The sequence below is a fragment of the Pseudophryne corroboree genome, chromosome 6, assembly GCF_028390025.1.
Source record: "Pseudophryne corroboree isolate aPseCor3 chromosome 6, aPseCor3.hap2, whole genome shotgun sequence".
Classification (NCBI taxonomy): domain Eukaryota; kingdom Metazoa; phylum Chordata; class Amphibia; order Anura; family Myobatrachidae; genus Pseudophryne; species Pseudophryne corroboree.
In genome coordinates, this window is record NC_086449.1 from 430,180,373 (window position 1) to 430,202,703 (window position 22,331).

The following is a 22,331-nucleotide window of genomic DNA, read 5'->3' on the forward strand; positions in this document are numbered from 1 at the left end:
AAGGAATGTATTTCATATCCAATCAGAGTTGCAGCAATCATTCCAGAACTCATTCCTGTGGAATACCAAGAGTTTGCCGATGTCTTCTCTAAAGGCAATGCGGACATTCTGCCTCCCCATCGGCCTTATGATTGTGCAATTGAGCTAGTTCCAGGTGCCACTTTGCCTAAGGGGAGATTATATGCTTTGTCCGGGCCAGAAACTACGGCCATGAATAATTATATTCAGGAAAGCCTAAAGAAGGGATTTATTAGACCATCAAAATCTCCTTTAAGTGCAGGTTTTTTCTTTGTGGAGAAAAAAGATGGCTCCCTCAGACCATGCATTGATTTTAGAGCCCTGAATAAGATCTCCGTTAAAAACACCTATCCTTTGCCGTTGATTTCTGTACTTTTTGATCAGTTATGTTCTGCTGTGATTTTTTCTAAAATTGACCTTAGAGGATCTTACAATCTCATCCGAATTAAATCTGGGGATGAGTGGAAGACGTCTTTCAGCACTCAGTCGGGTCACTACGAATACCTGGTGATGCCGTTCGGCCTGTCTAACGCTCCGGCAGTTTTTCAAGACCTTATTAACGATGTTCTCCGTGACTTCCTAGGGAAATTCGTGGTCGTTTATTTAGACGACATCTTGATTTTTTCTGAATCGATGGAACAACATGTTACCCAGGTGCGTCTGGTTCTTCAAAAGTTACGTGAGAATCATTTGTATGCCAAGCTGGAGAAGTGTGATTTTCACGTCACGGAAGTATCTTTTTTAGGGTACATAATTTCTCCTCAGGGATTTTCCATGGAACCAAAGAAGCTCCAGGCCATCCTTAATTGGGCGCAACCCACTAATTTAAAAGCAATTCAGCGCTTTTTAGGGTTTGCGAATTATTATAGGAGGTTCATTCATTCTTTTTCTGACCTGGTTGCTCCCATAGTAGCTCTGACAAAAAAAGGGGAGGATCCTAACAACTGGTCGCATGAAGCCGAATTGTCCTTCCAGGCCTTGAAACAAGCCTTTGTCTCGGCTCCAGTCCTCAGACATCCTAATCCAGAATTGCCTTTTGTTGTGGAGGTTGATGCCTCAGAGGTTGGAGTGGGGGCTGTCCTTTCTCAAGAGGATCCGGAGTCACTGGAGTTACATCCTTGTGCCTTTATGTCCAGGAAATTCTCCTCCGCTGAATCCAACTATGACGTTGGTAATCGGGAGTTACTGGCGGTGAAATGGGCTTTCGAGGAGTGGAGGCATTGGCTGGAGGGAGCTAAACATACTATTTCGGTTTTGACTGACCATAAGAACCTGCAATATATTGAATCAGCTAAACGGCTTAATGCTCGGCAGGCACGTTGGGCATTATTTTTTACTCGTTTCAGGTTTATAATCACTTTCAGGCCTGGTTCCAAGAATACAAAAGCTGATGCCCTGTCACGTAGCTTTCTTCCGGTTCACAATAGCAATCCTGTTGTTACCTCCATACTTCCATCTTCGGTCATCCGGGCAGGCCTCACACAGGATTTATTTACCCAGTTAAACCAGCTTCAACACCAAGCTCCTAGACTTACTCCTGCTGTTCGTCTTTATGTCCCTGAATTTTTGAGAGCCACGGTTTTAACTGAATTTCATGACAGCAAAGTCTCAGGGCATACGGGAATCACTAAGACATTGGAGTTAGTCTCTCGCTCAGTGTGGTGGCCTAGTCTTTCTAAAGACGATAAGGAATTCGTTCATTCATGTCAGGTTTGTGCACAGCATAAGGTTCCTCGTTCGTTGCCTATCGGGCAACTCATGCCTTTAGCTGTTCCTCTCAGGCCATGGTCTCATATTTCCATGGATTTTGTGGTTGACCTTCCCCTTTCAGCCGGATTCCGAGTCATTTGGGTGGTAGTGGACCGTTTTAGTAAAATGGCTCATTTTGTTGCTCTTCCCCGATTGCCTTCTGCTCAAGGGTTGGCAGTTTTGTTCCTCCGCCATGTGTTCAGGCTTCATGGGTTGCCCACTGATATTGTTTCTGATCGGGGTCCACAATTCATCGCACAATTCTGGAAATGTTTTTGTGCCTCATTGAAGATGACACTGTCTTTAACATCTGGTTACCACCCACAGTCTAACGGGCAAACCGAACGAGTCAACCAGTCATTAAAACAATATTTGCATCTGTATTCAGCCAAACTCCAGAATGATTGGTCTGAGTTTCTCCCTTTGGCTGAATTTGCTTACAATAACTCTTGTCATTCCTCCACCAAAGAGTCTCCGTTCTTTTCAGTTTTTGGTTTTCACCCCAGAGCCAATTCTTTTTTTTATCATTCTCCAGTCTCCTCGCTAACCTTGACCTCCCATCTCAGAGCTATTTGGAAAAAAGTGCACCTTGCTCTCAGAAAAGCGGCCTTTCCGAGAGAAGAAATTTTCTGACAGGCTCCGACGTCCTTGCACTTTTAAGGTGGGAGATAAGGTGTGGTTGTCGACTCGCAACATCAGGCTTCGATAATCCTCGGCTAGACTGGGACCCAAATTTATTGGACCGTTTCTTATTATTAAGAAGGCCAACCCAGTTGCCTTTCGGCTACGTTTACCAAGATCTCTTAAAATTGGAAATACTTTTCATTGTTCCCTGTTGAAACAATACGTTTCTTCCAGTAGATTTCCTCGGAGGCTCTCTCAGGGTAGATCTCCAGTGGATGTACGGGGACAACAGGAATTCTTGGTAGAGAAAGTTCTTGACTCTAAATTGTCCCGGGGTCGGCTTTATTTTTTAGTTCACTGGAAAGGCTATGGTCCGGAGGAAAGGTCTTGGGTCCTGGATAAGGATCTTCATGCCCCTAGGCTCAAGAGGGCATTTTTTCGAGAATTTCCTCAGAAACCTGGCTTTGGGGGTTCTTTGACCCCTCCTCAAGGGGGGGGTACTGTTAGGCGCCGGGGTCCGCGATGCCCTCGCGGCCCGGCGCCTAGCTACTAGGGACGCCGAGCGTGCTAGCCGCCGGGTCCCTAGCAACGCTGGGACGCCGTGCGCGCGTAGCCACCAGCTCCCTAGTAACGCAGGGACGCCAGGCGTGCTGAGCCGCCCGGACCCTAGCAACGGGGACACCACGGGCGGACCGCGTTCCCCGTTGCTGGGTCAATCAATAAATCATACACACACTTGTCTCTGCTCGTGCAGCCTGGCAGCTGCACGGCATGTTTTCTAATTTGGCTCTGTAACATCTGATTGGAGGACTCCCTGTTAAATACTTTCTCAGTGCTTCACACAGACGCCGGTAATAGCTTCCTGCATGCTGCTTAGGTTTGCTGAACGTCTGTTACAGTCCTGCTGTGTCCGGTCATTCCTGTCCTCAGGGTTCCTGAATCTTGGAGTTGTCATCTCATCCCAAGAAGTCTCTGGTCCTCTATTGTCCGCCACGGTCGCCAGATAATCTCATGTGGTGTTCGTGAGTTGCGGCTCTGCCGTGTGCTGCGGCTCAGCCCGCTTTATTTTTGTATTCTGTTTCGGAGCATTGCGGAGGGTTCCGCTTCCACAAGTCCTCTCCGGAACTCGGCGGTGCCGGGTAGGAGAGTGGACAAGTGGGTATTTTGGTTGTCCTTTTCCCTGGCGGTTTTTCCGCACATATTCTAGTTTTAAGTTACCTTAGCCCCTGGCCTTGTTGCCGAGTTAGAGGGCCCCTTGTCATCACCCTGTCTCGGATTTCCCTTTGTCTCCCATTAAGACCTGAGGGGGCATCGGAGTTGGGCAGACGTAATCCGCCCTTCAAACGCGGCTGCCATGGGCTCAAGCAACCATAGTCTCGCAAGGGATTTCTGATAACACGGGCGAGACAATGGAGTTAGGGCGCAAGGGGCTATTTTCCATTCCCACTTCCTTTCCCAGCATTACGTTCCAGTGCTCAGGTCCTTGTTATAAAATCTCCTCAGACCAGAGTGCTGGAATCATAACATTATTACCGGCCCAAACCAAAACTTAAAATTAAACGGGGTTTAATTTTTTCTCATTCAGTTTTTGTGAGAGTTTATCGGCCTCATGAATCCGTCAGGTTTAGGGCCGAATCCCGGTCAGCTTTTAGTAAACCAGATTCAAGAACTTACTCAGATGGTTCAGGATCTTTCTCTTCGGGTGAGATCGCAGGAAGATCTTTTGCGAGCCTCCCCGAAGGTAGTCCCTGAACCAAAGATGCATTTGCCCGACCGTTTTTCCGGTGATAGAAAATAATTTTTTAATTTTAAAGAATCCTGTAAACTTTATTTTCGTTTAAGACCAACATCCTCTGGTAATGAATCTCAGCGGGTTGGGATAATTATTTCTTTACTCCAGGGGGATCCTCAGACCTGGGCATTTGGTTTAAGAACAGAGGATCCTGCGTTGTTATCTGTAGACTTCACACACACCCCCAGGCCTGGTAACATCAAAGGAGGGGGTGTTGGAATATTACTATCCAAATGTTACACGCACATTGTTTTACCACCTGTTCCCTCACTCACATTTACATCCTTTGAAGTACACTCTATTAGGATTTTCACCCCTTTCTCTCTGCGTGTTGCAGCTATCTATCGCCCACCTGGGCAACCCAAGAAGTTTCTGGAAGATTTTTCTGCATGGCTCCCTCACTTTCTATCCTCTGACATCTCCACCATCATTATGGGTGATTTCAATCTCTCTATTGACAGTCCACAATCTCCCCATGCCTCTAAACTACTCTCTCTAACCTCCTCTCTTGGCCTCTCCCAATGGACTGACTCCCCTACTCATCAGGAGGGCCACTGCCTTGATCTTGTATTCACCAGACTATGCTCTGTTTCTGAACTCACTAACACTCCTTTCCCTCTCTCAGATCACAACCTTATCACATGCATGCTCTCCTCCATTACTTCAAACTCCATGTCCCTAAAGTCTACAAGGACACCTCTTACCCGCAGAAATATTAACGCTATTAATTTTCAACAACTATCTACCTCTCTGCAACCACTGCTTTCACCAATTTCTACATTCACCTCTCCAGAGACTGCTGTGTCACACCTTAACCAAACTCTAGTAACAGCACTTGATGAAGTGGCTCCAGCTACCCATCACACTCCACGTAGACTTAGATGTCAACCGTGGCACTCTAAATACACTAGACACTTACAAAAACTCTCACGAAAATTTGAACGCCAGTGGCGTAAATCTCGTAGTTCAAGTGACTTTCTCACATATAAGACCACCTACCACTCTTATCGTACTGCTCTGGACACTGCCAAACAAACATATTTTCAATCTCTCATCTCTGCTCAAGCCTCTAACCCCAAGCGACTTTTTAATACATTTAAATCACTTCTTGTCCCTCCCTCACCTAACCCACCAGCCACTGTCAGTGCGCAAGATCTTGCTTCCTATTTCAAGGACAAGATTGACAAGATCCGAAATGAAATGGTATGCTCTTCCACAGCAAGTGACCTGCTCAATTCCCTGCCTGAACCCTCTAACACCTTCTCTTCTTTTGATCCTACAAATGAAGATGAAGTATCTGCACTCTTTTCATCTGCCTACTCTAATACCTCTCCCCTTGACTCTATACCCTCACAAATTAGTAAAGCTCTGTCTACTGTGCTCATCCCCAACCTTAACGAAAATCTGTAATCTCTCCCTGTCTACTGGTATCTTTCCTTCTCTATACAAGCATGCAGTGATTACTCCCATTCTGAAAAAACAAAACTCTGACCCGAACTCTCTCTCTAACTACCGTCCCATCTCTCAGCTCCCATGCCCCTCCAAGCTACTGGAGAGACTTGCCTACACTCGCCTCACACACTTTCTTAACTCACACAGCCTACTGGACCCACTTCAGTCAGGATTTCGTGCCCAACACTCCACAGAGACAGCACTGACTAAGGTTGTGAATGATTTGGTCACTGCTAAATCTAAAGGACATTTCTCTCTCCTTATTCTCCTTGATCTCTCTGCTGCTTTTGACACTGTTGACCACTCTCTTCTCATACAAACACTACAATCCCTAGGTATTCAGGACACAGCCCTTTCTTGGTTCTCATCCTACCTATCTAATCGCTCCTTCAGTGTTCATTTCTCTGATTCCACCTCTCCTTCGCTACCTCTCTCAGTTGGAGTACCGCAAGGCTCAGTCCTAGGTCCTCTGCTTTTCTCTATCTATACCACATCTCTTGGCAAACTAATCAACTCTTTCGGATTTCAGTACCATCTGTATGCGGATGATACTCAAATCTACCTATCCTCCCCTGATTTGTCACCATCTGTATTGGGCCGTGTCACTGAATGCCTTTCTGCCATTTCATCTTGGATGACATCTCGCCACCTCAAACTTAATATTTCCAAAACAGAATTAATTATATTTCCACCGGCCAATAGTAGTTTCCAACCTGATATCTCTATCACTGTTGAGAACTCTGCAATCACCCCTACCCCACAAGCTCGCTGCCTAGGTGTCATTCTTGACTCTGAACTGTCCTTTGTTACCCACATTCAATCTGTCTCAAGATCATGTTACATACATCTAAGAAACATATCCAAAATACGCCCTTATCTTACACAAGACACAGCAAAAACTCTAATCCATGCTCTCATTATCTCCCGCATTGATTATTGTAATAGTCTCCTGACTGGTCTTCCCAAACATAGGCTCTCACCACTACAATCCATTTTGAATGCAGCTGCGAGGCTAATCTTCCTTGCCAGACGTTCATCGTCTGCAGATCCGCTCTGTCAGTCCCTCCATTGGTTACCGGTATTCTACCGTATTAAATATAAAATACTTTTACTCACATACAAGGCTATTAACCAAACTGCACCAACATACATCTCTTCACTCATCTCAAAATATCTCCCTACCCGACCTCTCCGCTCTGCACAAGATCTACGTCTCTCATCCACACGCATTACTTGTTCACACTCAAAATTACAGGACTTTATCCGGGCTTCACCCACTCTGTGGAATGCCCTCCCACGCACAGTAAGACACGCCTCTAGTCTCCAAACCTTTAAATGTTCCCTGAAAACTCATCTCTTCAGACAAGCCTATCAAATTCCAGACCCACCCACATAACCTTCAGTGCTTCCCTATCTAATTACATCCTCTGTAGAATATTCATAACATCACATATCTTGTCTTTCTTTAGTCTCACACCCTCCTGACACTTGGATAACTTTGTGGGGTATCATCATACAACCCATTAGAACCTAGCAATCTGGTGGACCATTATGCAATAGTTAGCATCAATCCTTGTGTAGCTATGCCTATTTCCCTATAGATTGTAAGCTTGCGAGCAGGGCCTTCCTACCTCTGTCTGTCTGTTTTTACCCAGTTTTGTTCTATTACTGTTGTAATATGCTGCGCTATATAAGAAACTGTTAATAAATAAATAATAAATAAATAGACGCCTTTTTTAAGTCTTTAGGGCTTTTGTATGATGACCCAGATAGAGAGGCGTCCGCTGAGAGTCAGCTGCACGCTCTCAAACAAGGAAGAAATCCTGCGGAGGTTTATTGTACCGAATTTCGCCATTGGTCGAACGACTGTGGCTGGAATGACCCTGCCCTGCGCAGTCAGTTTCGCCTCGGTTTATCTGAATCTATTAAAGACAGCCTCCTCCAGTACCCCGCTCCTGAGACTCTCGATAAGCTCATGGAGCTTGCTATAAAGATTGATCGTCGTCTCAGAGAGCGGAGGGCTGAAAGAGGAGCATCTGTAAGGTCTAGTCCTTGTGTATATTCCATTCCAGAGGACGTCGAGGAGCCCATGCAGATGGGTCTCTCCCGGCTGTCTCCTGAAGAGAAAACCAGAAGACAAAATTCCGGTCTTTGTTTATACTGTGGTTGTAAGGGACATTTTGCTCGTAATTGCCCGAACAAGTCGGGAAACGCTTTGACCAAGTGAATTGTGAGGGGGTTCACTTAGGTCTGCAGCTTATCTCCTCGAACAACTCTCTCTTAGTCCCTGTTAAGGTTTCGTTTGGCAGCCTCAGTTCTTTGGTGTCGGCTTTTGTCGACAGTGGAGCTGCAGGAAACTTTATGGATTTAACTTGGGCTAAGACCTTAGGCATTCCGCAGTTACCATTAGAGAGATGTATCACCATGCACGGCTTAGATGGGGGTCCGCTTTCTAATGGGATAATTACTCACCGTACACCTCCAGTAGTACTTACCGTAGGAGCCTTACATTCCGAAAATATTGAATTTTACCTTACACATTGTCCGGCAGTTCCTGTTGTTCTGGGTCACCCTTGGCTGGCCTTTCATAATCCCACCATTGATTGGCGGTCCGGGGAGATTTCCCAATGGGGTACATTTTGTGCTAAGGAATGTATTTCATATCCAATCAGAGTTGCAGCAATCATTCCAGAACTCATTCCTGTGGAATACCAAGAGTTTGCCGATGTCTTCTCTAAAGGCAATGCGGACATTCTGCCTCCCCATCGGCCTTATGATTGTGCAATTGAGCTAGTTCCAGGTGCCACTTTGCCTAAGGGGAGATTATATGCTTTGTCCGGGCCAGAAACTACGGCCATGAATAATTATATTCAGGAAAGCCTAAAGAAGGGATTTATTAGACCATCAAAATCTCCTTTAAGTGCAGGTTTTTTCTTTGTGGAGAAAAAAGATGGCTCCCTCAGACCATGCATTGATTTTAGAGCCCTGAATAAGATCTCCGTTAAAAACACCTATCCTTTGCCGTTGATTTCTGTACTTTTTGATCAGTTATGTTCTGCTGTGATTTTTTCTAAAATTGACCTTAGAGGATCTTACAATCTCATCCGAATTAAATCTGGGGATGAGTGGAAGACGTCTTTCAGCACTCAGTCGGGTCACTACGAATACCTGGTGATGCCGTTCGGCCTGTCTAACGCTCCGGCAGTTTTTCAAGACCTTATTAACGATGTTCTCCGTGACTTCCTAGGGAAATTCGTGGTCGTTTATTTAGACGACATCTTGATTTTTTCTGAATCGATGGAACAACATGTTACCCAGGTGCGTCTGGTTCTTCAAAAGTTACGTGAGAATCATTTGTATGCCAAGCTGGAGAAGTGTGATTTTCACGTCACGGAAGTATCTTTTTTAGGGTACATAATTTCTCCTCAGGGATTTTCCATGGAACCAAAGAAGCTCCAGGCCATCCTTAATTGGGCGCAACCCACTAATTTAAAAGCAATTCAGCGCTTTTTAGGGTTTGCGAATTATTATAGGAGGTTCATTCATTCTTTTTCTGACCTGGTTGCTCCCATAGTAGCTCTGACAAAAAAAGGGGAGGATCCTACCAACTGGTCGCATGAAGCCGAATTGTCCTTCCAGGCCTTGAAACAAGCCTTTGTCTCGGCTCCAGTCCTCAGACATCCTAATACAGAATTGCCTTTTGTTGTGGAGGTTGATGCCTCAGAGGTTGGAGTGGGGGCTGTCCTTTCTCAAGAGGATCCGGAGTCACTGGAGTTACATCCTTGTGCCTTTATGTCCAGGAAATTCTCCTCCGCTGAATCCAACTATGACGTTGGTAATCGGGAGTTACTGGCGGTGAAATGGGCTTTCGAGGAGTGGAGGCATTGGCTGGAGGGAGCTAAACATACTATTTCGGTTTTGACTGACCATAAGAACCTGCAATATATTGAATCAGCTAAACGGCTTAATGCTCGGCAGGCACGTTGGGCATTATTTTTTACTCGTTTCAGGTTTATAATCACTTTCAGGCCTGGTTCCAAGAATACAAAAGCTGATGCCCTGTCACGTAGCTTTCTTCCGGTTCACAATAGCAATCCTGTTGTTACCTCCATACTTCCATCTTCGGTCATCCGGGCAGGCCTCACACAGGATTTATTTACCCAGTTAAACCAGCTTCAACACCAAGCTCCTAGACTTACTCCTGCTGTTCGTCTTTATGTCCCTGAATTTTTGAGAGCCACGGTTTTAACTGAATTTCATGACAGCAAAGTCTCAGGGCATACGGGAATCACTAAGACATTGGAGTTAGTCTCTCGCTCAGTGTGGTGGCCTAGTCTTTCTAAAGACGATAAGGAATTCGTTCATTCATGTCAGGTTTGTGCACAGCATAAGGTTCCTCGTTCGTTGCCTATCGGGCAACTCATGCCTTTAGCTGTTCCTCTCAGGCCATGGTCTCATATTTCCATGGATTTTGTGGTTGACCTTCCCCTTTCAGCCGGATTCCGAGTCATTTGGGTGGTAGTGGACCGTTTTAGTAAAATGGCTCATTTTGTTGCTCTTCCCCGATTGCCTTCTGCTCAAGGGTTGGCAGTTTTGTTCCTCCGCCATGTGTTCAGGCTTCATGGGTTGCCCACTGATATTGTTTCTGATCGGGGTCCACAATTCATCGCACAATTCTGGAAATGTTTTTGTGCCTCATTGAAGATGACACTGTCTTTAACATCTGGTTACCACCCACAGTCTAACGGGCAAACCGAACGAGTCAACCAGTCATTAAAACAATATTTGCATCTGTATTCAGCCAAACTCCAGAATGATTGGTCTGAGTTTCTCCCTTTGGCTGAATTTGCTTACAATAACTCTTGTCATTCCTCCACCAAAGAGTCTCCGTTCTTTTCAGTTTTTGGTTTTCACCCCAGAGCCAATTCTTTTTTTTATCATTCTCCAGTCTCCTCGCTAACCTTGACCTCCCATCTCAGAGCTATTTGGAAAAAAGTGCACCTTGCTCTCAGAAAAGCGGCCTTCCGAGAGAAGAAATTTTCTGACAGGCTCCGACGTCCTTGCACTTTTAAGGTGGGAGATAAGGTGTGGTTGTCGACTCGCAACATCAGGCTTCGATAATCCTCGGCTAGACTGGGACCCAAATTTATTGGACCGTTTCTTATTATTAAGAAGGCCAACCCAGTTGCCTTTCGGCTACGTTTACCAAGATCTCTTAAAATTGGAAATACTTTTCATTGTTCCCTGTTGAAACAATACGTTTCTTCCAGTAGATTTCCTCGGAGGATCTCTCAGGGTAGATCTCCAGTGGATGTACGGGGACAACAGGAATTCTTGGTAGAGAAAGTTCTTGACTCTAAATTGTCCCGGGGTCGGCTTTATTTTTTAGTTCACTGGAAAGGCTATGGTCCGGAGGAAAGGTCTTGGGTCCTGGATAAGGATCTTCATGCCCCTAGGCTCAAGAGGGCATTTTTTCGAGAATTTCCTCAGAAACCTGGCTTTGGGGGTTCTTTGACCCCTCCTCAAGGGGGGGGGTACTGTTAGGCGCCGGGGTCCGCGATGCCCTCGCGGCCCGGCGCCTAGCTACTAGGGACGCCGAGCGTGCTAGCCGCCGGGTCCCTAGCAACGCTGGGACGCCGTGCGCGCGTAGCCACCAGCTCCCTAGTAACGCAGGGACGCCAGGCGTGCTGAGCCGCCCGGACCCTAGCAACGGGGACACCACGGGCGGACCGCGTTCCCCGTTGCTGGGTCAATCAATAAATCATACACACACTTGTCTCTGCTCGTGCAGCCTGGCAGCTGCACGGCATGTTTTCTAATTTGGCTCTGTAACATCTGATTGGAGGACTCCCTGTTAAATACTTTCTCAGTGCTTCACACAGACGCCGGTAATAGCTTCCTGCATGCTGCTTAGGTTTGCTGAACGTCTGTTACAGTCCTGCTGTGTCCGGTCATTCCTGTCCTCAGGGTTCCTGAATCTTGGAGTTGTCATCTCATCCCAAGAAGTCTCTGGTCCTCTATTGTCCGCCACGGTCGCCAGATAATCTCGTGTGGTGTTCGTGAGTTGCGGCTCTGCCGTGTGCTGCGGCTCAGCCCGCTTTATTTTTGTATTCTGTTTCGGAGCATTGCGGAGGGTTCCGCTTCCACAAGTCCTCTCCGGAACTCGGCGGTGCCGGGTAGGAGAGTGGACAAGTGGGTATTTTGGTTGTCCTTTTCCCTGGCGGTTTTTCCGCACATATTCTAGTTTTAAGTTACCTTAGCCCCTGGCCTTGTTGCTGAGTTAGAGGGCCCCTTGTCATCACCCTGTCTCGGATTTCCCTTTGTCTCCCATTAAGACCTGAGGGGGCATCGGAGTTGGGCAGACGTAATCCGCCCTTCAAACGCGGCTGCCATGGGCTCAAGCAACCATAGTCTCGCAAGGGATTTCTGATAACACGGGCGAGACAATGGAGTTAGGGCGCAAGGGGCTATTTTCCATTCCCACTTCCTTTCCCAGCATTACGTTCCAGTGCTCAGGTCCTTGTTATAAAATCTCCTCAGACCAGAGTGCTGGAATCATAACATTATTACCGGCCCAAACCAAAACTTAAAATTAAACGGGGTTTAATTTTTTCTCATTCAGTTTTTGTGAGAGTTTATCGGCCTCATGAATCCGTCAGGTTTAGGGCCGAATCCCGGTCAGCTTTTAGTAAACCAGATTCAAGAACTTACTCAGATGGTTCAGGATCTTTCTCTTCGGGTGAGATCGCAGGAAGATCTTTTGCGAGCCTCCCTGAACCAGGTAGTCCCTGAACCAAAGATGCATTTGCCCGACCGTTTTTCCGGTGATAGAAAATAATTTTTTAATTTTAAAGAATCCTGTAAACTTTATTTTCGTTTAAGACCAACATCCTCTGGTAATGAATCTCAGCGGGTTGGGATAATTATTTCTTTACTCCAGGGGGATCCTCAGACCTGGGCATTTGGTTTAAGAACAGAGGATCCTGCGTTGTTATCTGTAGACTTCACACACACCCCCAGGCCTGGTAACATCAAAGGAGGGGGTGTTGGAATATTACTATCCAAATGTTACACGCACATTGTTTTACCACCTGTTCCCTCACTCACATTTACATCCTTTGAAGTACACTCTATTAGGATTTTCACCCCTTTCTCTCTGCGTGTTGCAGCTATCTATCGCCCACCTGGGCAACCCAAGAAGTTTCTGGAAGATTTTTCTGCATGGCTCCCTCACTTTCTATCCTCTGACATCTCCACCATCATTATGGGTGATTTCAATCTCTCTATTGACAGTCCACAATCTCCCCATGCCTCTAAACTACTCTCTCTAACCTCCTCTCTTGGCCTCTCCCAATGGACTGACTCCCCTACTCATCAGGAGGGCCACTGCCTTGATTTTGTATTCACCAGACTATGCTCTGTTTCTGAACTCACTAACACTCCTTTCCCTCTCTCAGATCACAACCTTATCACATGCATGCTCTCCTCCATTACTTCAAACTCCATGTCCCTAAAGTCTACAAGGACACCTCTTACCCGCAGAAATATTAACGCTATTAATTTTCAACAACTATCTACCTCTCTGCAACCACTGCTTTCACCAATTTCTACATTCACCTCTCCAGAGACTGCTGTGTCACACCTTAACCAAACTCTAGTAACAGCACTTGATGAAGTGGCTCCAGCTACCCATCACACTCCACGTAGACTTAGATGTCAACCGTGGCACTCTAAATACACTAGACACTTACAAAAACTCTCACGAAAATTTGAACGCCAGTGGCGTAAATCTCGTAGTTCAAGTGACTTTCTCACATATAAGACCACCTACCACTCTTATCGTACTGCTCTGGACACTGCCAAACAAACATATTTTCAATCTCTCATCTCTGCTCAAGCCTCTAACCCCAAGCGACTTTTTAATACATTTAAATCACTTCTTGTCCCTCCCTCACCTAACCCACCAGCCACTGTCAGTGCGCAAGATCTTGCTTCCTATTTCAAGGACAAGATTGACAAGATCCGAAATGAAATGGTATGCTCTTCCACAGCAAGTGACCTGCTCAATTCCCTGCCTGAACCCTCTAACACCTTCTCTTCTTTTGATCCTACAAATGAAGATGAAGTATCTGCACTCTTTTCATCTGCCTACTCTAATACCTCTCCCCTTGACTCTATACCCTCACAAATTAGTAAAGCTCTGTCTACTGTGCTCATCCCAACCTTAACGAAAATCTGTAATCTCTCCCTGTCTACTGGTATCTTTCCTTCTCTATACAAGCATGCAGTGATTACTCCCATTCTGAAAAAACAAAACTCTGACCCGAACTCTCTCTCTAACTACCGTCCCATCTCTCAGCTCCCATGCCCCTCCAAGCTACTGGAGAGACTTGCCTACACTCGCCTCACACACTTTCTTAACTCACACAGCCTACTGGACCCACTTCAGTCAGGATTTCGTGCCCAACACTCCACAGAGACAGCACTGACTAAGGTTGTGAATGATTTGGTCACTGCTAAATCTAAAGGACATTTCTCTCTCCTTATTCTCCTTGATCTCTCTGCTGCTTTTGACACTGTTGACCACTCTCTTCTCATACAAACACTACAATCCCTAGGTATTCAGGACACAGCCCTTTCTTGGTTCTCATCCTACCTATCTAATCGCTCCTTCAGTGTTCATTTCTCTGATTCCACCTCTCCTTCGCTACCTCTCTCAGTTGGAGTACCGCAAGGCTCAGTCCTAGGTCCTCTGCTTTTCTCTATCTATACCACATCTCTTGGCAAACTAATCAACTCTTTCGGATTTCAGTACCATCTGTATGCGGATGATACTCAAATCTACCTATCCTCCCCTGATTTGTCACCATCTGTATTGGGCCGTGTCACTGAATGCCTTTCTGCCATTTCATCTTGGATGACATCTCGCCACCTCAAACTTAATATTTCCAAAACAGAATTAATTATATTTCCACCGGCCAATAGTAGTTTCCAACCTGATATCTCTATCACTGTTGAGAACTCTGCAATCACCCCTACCCCACAAGCTCGCTGCCTAGGTGTCATTCTTGACTCTGAACTGTCCTTTGTTACCCACATTCAATCTGTCTCAAGATCATGTTACATACATCTAAGAAACATATCCAAAATACGCCCTTATCTTACACAAGACACAGCAAAAACTCTAATCCATGCTCTCATTATCTCCCGCATTGATTATTGTAATAGTCTCCTGACTGGTCTTCCCAAACATAGGCTCTCACCACTACAATCCATTTTGAATGCAGCTGCGAGGCTAATCTTCCTTGCCAGACGTTCATCGTCTGCAGATCCGCTCTGTCAGTCCCTCCATTGGTTACCGGTATTCTACCGTATTAAATATAAAATACTTTTACTCACATACAAGGCTATTAACCAAACTGCACCAACATACATCTCTTCACTCATCTCAAAATATCTCCCTACCCGACCTCTCCGCTCTGCACAAGATCTACGTCTCTCATCCACACGCATTACTTGTTCAAACTCAAAATTACAGGACTTTATCCGGGCTTCACCCACTCTGTGGAATGCCCTCCCACGCACAGTAAGACTCGCCTCTAGTCTCCAAACCTTTAAATGTTCCCTGAAAACTCATCTCTTCAGACAAGCCTATCAAATTCCAGACCCACCCACATAACCTTCAGTGCTTCCCTATCTAATTACATCCTCTGTAGAATATTCATAACATCACATATCTTGTCTTTCTTTAGTCTCACACCCTCCTGACACTTGGATAACTTTGTGGGGTATCATCATACAACCCATTAGAACCTAGCAATCTGGTGGACCATTATGCAATAGTTAGCATCAATCCTTGTGTAGCTATGCCTATTTCCCTATAGATTGTAAGCTTGCGAGCAGGGCCTTCCTACCTCTGTCTGTCTGTTTTTACCCAGTTTTGTTCTATTACTGTTGTAATATGCTGCGCTATATAAGAAACTGTTAATAAATAAATAATAAATAAATAGACGCCTTTTTTAAGTCTTTAGGGCTTTTGTATGATGACCCAGATAGAGAGGCGTCCGCTGAGAGTCAGCTGCACGCTCTCAAACAAGGAAGAAATCCTGCGGAGGTTTATTGTACCGAATTTCGCCATTGGTCGAACGACTGTGGCTGGAATGACCCTGCCCTGCGCAGTCAGTTTCGCCTCGGTTTATCTGAATCTATTAAAGACAGCCTCCTCCAGTACCCCGCTCCTGAGACTCTCGATAAGCTCATGGAGCTTGCTATAAAGATTGATCGTCGTCTCAGAGAGCGGAGGGCTGAAAGAGGAGCATCTGTAAGGTCTAGTCCTTGTGTATATTCCATTCCAGAGGACGTCGAGGAGCCCATGCAGATGGGTCTCTCCCGGCTGTCTCCTGAAGAGAAAACCAGAAGACAAAATTCCGGTCTTTGTTTATACTGTGGTTGTAAGGGACATTTTGCTCGTAATTGCCCGAACAAGTCGGGAAACGCTTTGACCAAGTGAATTGTGAGGGGGTTCACTTAGGTCTGCAGCTTATCTCCTCGAACAACTCTCTCTTAGTCCCTGTTAAGGTTTCGTTTGGCAGCCTCAGTTCTTTGGTGTCGGCTTTTGTCGACAGTGGAGCTGCAGGAAACTTTATGGATTTAACTTGGGCTAAGACCTTAGGCATTCCGCAGTTACCATTAGAGAGATGTATCACCATGCACGGCTTAGATGGGGGTCCGCTTTCTAATGGGATAATTACTCACCGTACACCTCCAGTAGTACTTACCGTAGGAGCCTTACATTCCGAAAATATTGAATTTTACCTTACACATTGTCCGGCAGTTCCTGTTGTTCTGGGTCACCCTTGGCTGGCCTTTCATAATCCCACCATTGATTGGCGGTCCGGGGAGATTTCCCAATGGGGTACATTTTGTGCTAAGGAATGTATTTCATATCCAATCAGAGTTGCAGCAATCATTCCAGAACTCATTCCTGTGGAATACCAAGAGTTTGCCGATGTCTTCTCTAAAGGCAATGCGGACATTCTGCCTCCCCATCGGCCTTATGATTGTGCAATTGAGCTAGTTCCAGGTGCCACTTTGCCTAAGGGGAGATTATATGCTTTGTCCGGGCCAGAAACTACGGCCATGAATAATTATATTCAGGAAAGCCTAAAGAAGGGATTTATTAGACTATCAAAATCTCCTTTAAGTGCAGGTTTTTTCTTTGTGGAGAAAAAAGATGGCTCCCTCAGACCATGCATTGATTTTAGAGCCCTGAATAAGATCTCCGTTAAAAACACCTATCCTTTGCCGTTGATTTCTGTACTTTTTGATCAGTTATGTTCTGCTGTGATTTTTTCTAAAATTGACCTTAGAGGATCTTACAATCTCATCCGAATTAAATCTGGGGATGAGTGGAAGACGTCTTTCAGCACTCAGTCGGGTCACTACGAATACCTGGTGATGCCGTTCGGCCTGTCTAACGCTCTGGCAGTTTTTCAAGACCTTATTAACGATGTTCTCCGTGACTTCCTAGGGAAATTCGTGGTCGTTTATTTAGACGACATCTTGATTTTTTCTGAATCGATGGAACAACATGTTACCCAGGTGCGTCTGGTTCTTCAAAAGTTACGTGAGAATCATTTGTATGCCAAGCTGGAGAAGTGTGATTTTCACGTCACGGAAGTATCTTTTTTAGGGTACATAATTTCTCCTCAGGGATTTTCCATGGAACCAAAGAAGCTCCAGGCCATCCTTAATTGGGCGCAACCCACTAATTTAAAAGCAATTCAGCGCTTTTTAGGGTTTGCGAATTATTATAGGAGGTTCATTCATTCTTTTTTCTGACCTGGTTGCTCCCATAGTAGCTCTGACAAAAAAAGGGGAGGATCCTACCAACTGGTCGCATGAAGCCGAATTGTCCTTCCAGGCCTTGAAACAAGCCTTTGTCTCGGCTCCAGTCCTCAGACATCCTAATCCAGAATTGCCTTTTGTTGTGGAGGTTGATGCCTCAGAGGTTGGAGTGGGGGCTGTCCTTTCTCAAGAGGATCCGGAGTCACTGGAGTTACATCCTTGTGCCTTTATGTCCAGGAAATTCTCCTCCGCTGAATCCAACTATGACGTTGGTAATCGGGAGTTACTGGCGGTGAAATGGGCTTTCGAGGAGTGGAGGCATTGGCTGGAGGGAGCTAAACATACTATTTCGGTTTTGACTGACCATAAGAACCTGCAATATATTGAATCAGCTAAACGGCTTAATGCTCGGCAGGCACGTTGGGCATTATTTTTTACTCATTTCAGGTTTATAATCACTTTCAGGCCTGGTTCCAAGAATACAAAAGCTGATGCCCTGTCACGTAGCTTTCTTCCGGTTCACAATAGCAATCCTGTTGTTACCTCCATACTTCCATCTTCGGTCATCCGGGCAGGCCTCACACAGGATTTATTTACCCAGTTAAACCAGCTTCAACACCAAGCTCCTAGACTTACTCCTGCTGTTCGTCTTTATGTCCCTGAATTTTTGAGAGCCACGGTTTTAACTGAATTTCATGACAGCAAAGTCTCAGGGCATACGGGAATCACTAAGACATTGGAGTTAGTCTCTCGCTCAGTGTGGTGGCCTAGTCTTTCTAAAGACGATAAGGAATTCGTTCATTCATGTCAGGTTTGTGCACAGCATAAGGTTCCTCGTTCGTTGCCTATCGGGCAACTCATGCCTTTAGCTGTTCCTCTCAGGCCATGGTCTCATATTTCCATGGATTTTGTGGTTGACCTTCCCCTTTCAGCCGGATTCCGAGTCATTTGGGTGGTAGTGGACCGTTTTAGTAAAATGGCTCATTTTGTTGCTCTTCCCCGATTGCCTTCTGCTCAAGGGTTGGCAGTTTTGTTCCTCCGCCATGTGTTCAGGCTTCATGGGTTGCCCACTGATATTGTTTCTGATCGGGGTCCACAATTCATCGCACAATTCTGGAAATGTTTTTGTGCCTCATTGAAGATGACACTGTCTTTAACATCTGGTTACCACCCACAGTCTAACGGGCAAACCGAACGAGTCAACCAGTCATTAAAACAATATTTGCATCTGTATTCAGCCAAACTCCAGAATGATTGGTCTGAGTTTCTCCCTTTGGCTGAATTTGCTTACAATAACTCTTGTCATTCCTCCACCAAAGAGTCTCCGTTCTTTTCAGTTTTTGGTTTTCACCCCAGAGCCAATTCTTTTTTTTATCATTCTCCAGTCTCCTCGCTAACCTTGACCTCCCATCTCAGAGCTATTTGGAAAAAAGTGCACCTTGCTCTCAGAAAAGCGGCCTTCCGAGAGAAGAAATTTTCTGACAGGCTCCGACGTCCTTGCACTTTTAAGGTGGGAGATAAGGTGTGGTTGTCGACTCGCAACATCAGGCTTCGATAATCCTCGGCTAGACTGGGACCCAAATTTATTGGACCGTTTCTTATTATTAAGAAGGCCAACCCAGTTGCCTTTCGGCTACGTTTACCAAGATCTCTTAAAATTGGAAATACTTTTCATTGTTCCCTGTTGAAACAATACGTTTCTTCCAGTAGATTTCCTCGGAGGATCTCTCAGGGTAGATCTCCAGTGGATGTACGGGGACAACAGGAATTCTTGGTAGAGAAAGTTCTTGACTCTAAATTGTCCCGGGGTCGGCTTTATTTTTTAGTTCACTGGAAAGGCTATGGTCCGGAGGAAAGGTCTTGGGTCCTGGATAAGGATCTTCATGCCCCTAGGCTCAAGAGGGCATTTTTTCGAGAATTTCCTCAGAAACCTGGCTTTGGGGGTTCTTTGACCCCTCCTCAAGGGGGGGGTACTGTTAGGCGCCGGGGTCCGCGATGCCCTCGCGGCCCGGCGCCTAGCTACTAGGGACGCCGAGCGTGCTAGCCGCCGGGTCCCTAGCAACGCTGGGACGCCGTGCGCGCGTAGCCACCAGCTCCCTAGTAACGCAGGGACGCCAGGCGTGCTGAGCCGCCCGGACCCTAGCAACGGGGACACCACGGGCGGACCGCGTTCCCCGTTGCTGGGTCAATCAATAAATCATACACACACTTGTCTCTGCTCGTGCAGCCTGGCAGCTGCACGGCATGTTTTCTAATTTGGCTCTGTAACATCTGATTGGAGGACTCCCTGTTAAATACTTTCTCAGTGCTTCACACAGACGCCGGTAATAGCTTCCTGCATGCTGCTTAGGTTTGCTGAACGTCTGTTACAGTCCTGCTGTGTCCGGTCATTCCTGTCCTCAGGGTTCCTGAATCTTGGAGTTGTCATCTCATCCCAAGAAGTCTCTGGTCCTCTATTGTCCGCCACGGTCGCCAGATAATCTCGTGTGGTGTTCGTGAGTTGCGGCTCTGCCGTGTGCTGCGGCTCAGCCCGCTTTATTTTTGTATTCTGTTTCGGAGCATTGCGGAGGGTTCCGCTTCCACAAGTCCTCTCCGGAACTCGGCGGTGCCGGGTAGGAGAGTGGACAAGTGGGTATTTTGGTTGTCCTTTTCCCTGGCGGTTTTTCCGCACATATTCTAGTTTTAAGTTACCTTAGCCCCTGGCCTTGTTGCTGAGTTAGAGGGCCCCTTGTCATCACCCTGTCTCGGATTTCCCTTTGTCTCCCATTAAGACCTGAGGGGGCATTGGAGTTGGGCAGACGTAATCCGCCCTTCAAACGCGACTGCCATGGGCTCAAGCAACCATAGTCTCGCAAGGGATTTCTGATAACACGGGCGAGACAATGGAGTTAGGGCGCAAGGGGCTATTTTCCATTCCCACTTCCTTTCCCAGCATTACGTTCCAGTGCTCAGGTCCTTGTTATAAAATCTCCTCAGACCAGAGTGCTGGAATCATAACAACAGCCGTACCGACACACCGCACACACACAGGGAATGCTCTGACTGAGGACAGGACCCCACAAAGTCCTTTGGGGAGACAGAGAGAGAGTATGCCAGCACACACCAGAGCGCTATATAATGCAGGGATTAACACTATAACTGAGTGATTTTTCCCCCAATAGCTGCTTGTATACACATATTGCGCCTAAATTTAGTGCCCCCCCTCTCTTTTTAACCCTTTGAGCCTGAAAACTACAGGGGAGAGCCTGGGGAGCAGTCTTCCAGCTGCACTGTGAAGAAAAAATGGCGCCAGTGTGCTGAGGGAGATAGCCCCGCCCCTTTTTCGGCTGACTTTTCTCCCGCTTTTTTTATGGATTCTGGCAGGGGTAATTTATCACATATATAGCCCTGGGACTATATATTGTGATGATTTGCCAGCCCCCCCCCCCCCAGCGCCCTGCACCCATCAGTGACCGGAGTGTGAGGTGTGCATGAGGAGCAATGGCGCACAGCTGCAGTGCTGTGCACTACCTTGTTGAAGACCGTGGTCTTCTGCCTGCCGATTTTCCGGACCACTTCTTGCTTCCGGCTCTGTAAGGGGGACGGCGGCGCGGCTCCGGGACCGAACGATCGAGGTCGGGTCCTGTGTTCGATCCCTCTGGAGCTAATGGTGTCCAGTAGCCTAAGAAGCCCAAACTATCTCCAGTCAGGTAGGTTCGCTTCTTCTCCCCTTAGTCCCTCGCTGCAGTGAGTCTGTTGCCAGCAGATCTCACTGTAAAATAAAAAACCTAAAATATACTTTCTTTCTAGGAGCTCAGGAGAGCCCCTAGTGTGCATCCAGCTCAGCCGGGCACAAGATTCTAACTGAGGTCTGGAGGAGGGTCATAGTGGGAGGAGCCAGTGCACACCAGGTAGTCCTAAAGCTTTCTTTAGTTGTGCCCAGTCTCCTGCGGAGCCGCTATTCCCCATGGTCCTTACGGAGTCCCAGCATCCACTTAGGACGTCAGAGAAATAAGGCAAACTAGCAGAATTACCAGCTATAGCTGTGGAGACCAGGCCCGAGAACCCTTCTCCACACAATCCTTAGCCTTCCATATACCTCTTAAGTCGGCATCATCTGTCCAATGCATATTCTACAGGACACGTCAAACAGAGATCGACATAGCTTTGACTCTAGGACCCAGTATACTCATGTCTCTTTGGGCATGCTTTATAACTATATATCTATCACTTAAGACAGCATCTTTAATATATTTATATTGCATACTAGGGTCTCATCTCTGCTGATAAGGTACCTGTCCACGCTGCACAGCGCTATATACCCATGCCGACACCATCGCCGGTCTGGGTAGTATACTAGAATGTGCACGCTATCTGCAGGTTCCCCGAGAATAGCAAGTGCTACCGTCTGTGCAAACAGGACACCCCAGGGGAAGATTCTCAACATATCCTGGCCCTAGTGGGGAAAGGATACAGCCTGAGAATTCTCTTGTGGGAAGCTGCCGTCTCTTGTCTGGAGATTCCCGCTCTTTTTCCTCATGAGAGGAGGGAAGTTTACCTCAGCATTCTTCCCCTTAAACATGTGTACTCTCGTGTCAGGGACAGATGAGTCATCAGTGATATGCAAATCATCTTTTATTTCAATAATCATATATTGAATACCTTCTAGCCATCTTGGCTGTAACTTTGCATTATCTTAGTCGACAGTGGAGTTAAACTCCATGTCGATACCAGTGTTTGTTATTATGGATAGTGAGCATTGAGAGACTCTGAAAGTCTCTGTGACATAGGGACAGACCTGGGTAGATTTCCTGTCTGTTCCCTAACCTTATGTGCAATAAATTCACCTTAGCACTTACACATATCCAAA